General features: G+C 45.1%; 1 protein-coding gene across 1 annotated transcript in view; it reads left to right on the top strand.

Annotated features, from left to right (window-relative positions):
* The window catches only part of Tph2 (tryptophan hydroxylase 2), a 108612-nt gene that overhangs the window by 11213 nt on the left and 93864 nt on the right, over nt 1-3535 (top strand). The window lies entirely within an intron of this gene.

Below are 3535 nucleotides of genomic sequence, written 5' to 3'. Positions count from 1 at the left end.
CTTTCTTTCTTTCTTTCTTTCTTCCTGTATAGAATAGAGTTTTTCGAGACAGGGTTTCTCTGTGTAGCCCTGGCTGTCCTGGGACTCACTCTGTAGACCAGGCTGGCCTTGAACTCAGAAATCCTCCTGCCTCTGCCTCCCAAGTGCTGGGATTAAAGGCGTGTGCCACCACCGCCCGGCAGCTCTCTACCTTCTCTTCTCTCTCTCCTTTCTCTCTTTGGGTGAACCCTTTGTTCATTTTAACTTCTATTGATACTCTGAACTTCATCCATCCCTACTCGTAAGGCCAAGGCAACCGTCATCTGTTTCCCATCATCATTATAAAAACTGTATTTACAAACACAAGATGCTTTTTTACAGTGGTCTGTTCTGTTCTGAGCAGTGTCTTCCCCCATGCTGTGACTTTTGACATCAACACATGAGTGGCCGTAACCCAAACCCAGGCTCATGCATGCCCTGACATCACTTTCTAATCCTCTGACCCAGAGTATCCCAGTCAGATAGGCCAAGAGAGACCCCGATGGACTGGAGTCACTGTTCACAGAAAGCATACTGTAGTGGGCACGAGTGGGTATGGCCTCCTGGATAGGCTCTCTCTCACAGACCACAGATCCTTTGAGGGGATGTGGGAAGGTAGTCCTTCGGGGCATGCTATGTCCAGGATATGATGAAAGTTCAATTCCTAGCTGTCTTTTCCCTTAGAGAAAATAAATGGCTAAAAACCATTCTGGCTTCCTCAGACACTGCAAGCACACGGTGCACAGACTTACATGCATGCAAAATCACCATCCATATAGAGAAAAACCAATAAATCAATCCAAAAGAAGATATTTCATAATAGATGCTATGTGTAACATATCATACATATAACTGTATATGATTTAAATGCAGCATTTTGTAGGTATAACGACCGAAGGAGAACTTAAATGTGACTTCTCTCTTCTTTGAAGAGCCCAGACACTGGGCAAAGACAAGCTCATGTGGTGGGGATATGTCCCAAGGAGCACTGGAAACAGGAGCGTTGACTTGAAGGAAGTATGTTTGTACGGAGAAGAGAGTGCAAGGGTTGGGGGTGGGGTAGTCTCAGCATTAGCAACGTTTTGCTTCTGACACCTCTCATAGCTGAAGGGGTGGCACTGAGCTGTGTCTGAAGTAGGATCTAGAGTCTGGAACAGGTGAAGGTTTCGTGCTGATTGGAGAAGGAGGACTGGCTAACTGGGGCATCTCAGGACCTAGTTTGAGGCTGGTGTGCTGAGTTCAGGCCCGAAGGACCCAACTCTTAAAACTGAGGGCTCAGGAGACAGGAGTAGGCAGGAAGCTGTGAACTTACCACTTTACAGAGACAACTCCTGTGAGATTCTCTGCTGTCCGAGGTATTCTCTCATCTCGTATAATGGGGAGGTCGCGTAATATCTGGGCACTGGTTGGTGAGGTATAGAGCCAATCAAAGAGTGCTTACCCCAGAGAGGTTATAATCCAGAAACCTCCCAACCTGCTCCCAGGACAGTGTGCAGAGGCCAGGCTATGTAGGCAGAATAACAAAGGACTTTGAAACTGGAATCAGACCGTCTGGGTTGGAGAGCTGGCACTGTTACATCCACAAGCCCCTTCATCTGCTGAGGCTTACTATCAGCAGGCCCCATCTGACAGGGCGTAGCAGGGAAGGAAAAAGAGGATGTATGCGCTATGCTTGGCGCTGTGCCTGAATCCTGATCAGGGCTCAGTGTGTCAGTTGTTATTACTGTCTTCCCGCTATGCTTTGCTTGCTCATTAAGAGGCTGTTGGGTAAACTGATTATTTTTTGTGCTGACAACCATTCTTTTTTTGTGGAGAGCTTTCATAAAAAGAGATTATACTCTTCCCCTCTTTTTTTTTTTAGTGTGTGAGAGAAGCTGTCAAGATGCTGATAACAAATTGGCAGTTGTCTTGGGTACTTCTTGTGAATGGAGAGTGTGAACGAGTCACTTGTGAGTCGTTGAACCAGGAGAACGTGACCCTAGGACTTGTGTCAAATAGAGAGTAACAGATGTCACTTTACTACTCCAATTCCTCCTACTAGTGTGAGCCAAGGTTTGCCTGAGCTTGAGGGTGGATAAAGAATAGCTCACTCATGTGTGTATGTATGTGTGTGCATATGTATATTCATGTGTGTATGTGTGTGTGCATCTGTATGTGTGTGTGCATCTGTATGTGTGTGTTCATATGTATATGCATGTGTGTATGTGTGTGCATGCATATGTGTGTGCATATGTATGTGCATGTGTATGTGTGTGTGCATATGTATGTGTGTGCATGTGTGTATGTGTGTGTACATATGTATGTGTGTGCATATGTATATGCATATGTATGTGTGTATGCATGTGTGTGCATGTGTGTATGTATGTGCACATATATATGTGTATACATGTGTATGTGTATGTGCATGTGTGTGCATGTGTGTATGTGTGTGCATATGTATGTGTGTGTGCAAATGTATATGTATGTGTGTGTGCAAATGTATATGTATGTATGTATGCCCATGTATATGCATGTGTATGCTTACAAGCTTATGCTTTTGGGCTCTCTCAGCTGCTATGGCCAGATGGAGGAGAGGCACACATACTAACTAACAAGTTCCGAAAGGGCCTTGACTTTTCTCCTGTTTACCATGCAGCATGTGAGGCCCCCCCTTTTTTTGTTTACAGAAAATGAAGATGCGGTTCCTCATTGAGCTAGGTGGTTTTGAGTGATGGTGGCTTTGTAAGTGAACAATGTTGAAATGTGCTCATGCTTCAGTGTACTTGAGTTGAGTTCATTTCAGTGTCCCTTGACCGGATTTTGGCAAGCCCAAACTGGGGGTACTGCTCTGGGGGGTCAGACATTTTGAAACTAGGGTAGTCTTGACAAGTCAGCATATCAGGTACCTGCCAAGAGTTTGATGCCACAGTTAGGACAATTGGTGGGGGTGAGGAAATACTGTAGGTTGGGTTTGGGGGTGGGGGTTGTTCCAAGCTTACCAAAGGCATAAAGGAATAGTACACAAATCTGATTCAAAGCATTGCCTTGTAGCTCATAAACACACGCACACACACACACACACACACACACACACACACACAGAGCGAGAGAGAGAGAGAGAGAGAGAGAGAGAGAGAGAGAGAGAGAGAGAGAGAACCACAAACACAGTTATAACTTGTCAATATTCAATAAAAAGTGCTAGGTGCTATCTGCCACTGGGAGGACAATTCTGTTGGTGATTAGGTAGAGGACATCCTGGTCCCTGAAGAGCAGTGGTAGGTACATGGTCAGAGACATTGAAAGAGATGGAGTACAGGTGTTTTAAGGTTGTTGAAGGAATCTCAGGCTGTAGCCGATGGGTCTCAAGGTAAGAAGGAGAGAGAGAGAGAGAAATGAGATCCAGAATAATATATATTGAAACCACAGCCAAGAAGCCCTCTAGGGGACTTGTGTTGAATGCTGTATTTTTTTTTTTTATGATAGTCTTGACCGGATAAAACGGGGGGGGGGTAGAATCAACACAGACAGAGGAAAATGA

Source organism: Grammomys surdaster, unplaced genomic scaffold (assembly GCF_004785775.1).
Source record: "Grammomys surdaster isolate TR1022 unplaced genomic scaffold, NIH_TR_1.0 126271, whole genome shotgun sequence".
In the NCBI taxonomy this organism is placed as follows: domain Eukaryota; kingdom Metazoa; phylum Chordata; class Mammalia; order Rodentia; family Muridae; genus Grammomys; species Grammomys surdaster.
Note: the sequence above shows the minus strand (reverse complement) of the source record. Positions and strands in the feature narration are given on the sequence as shown.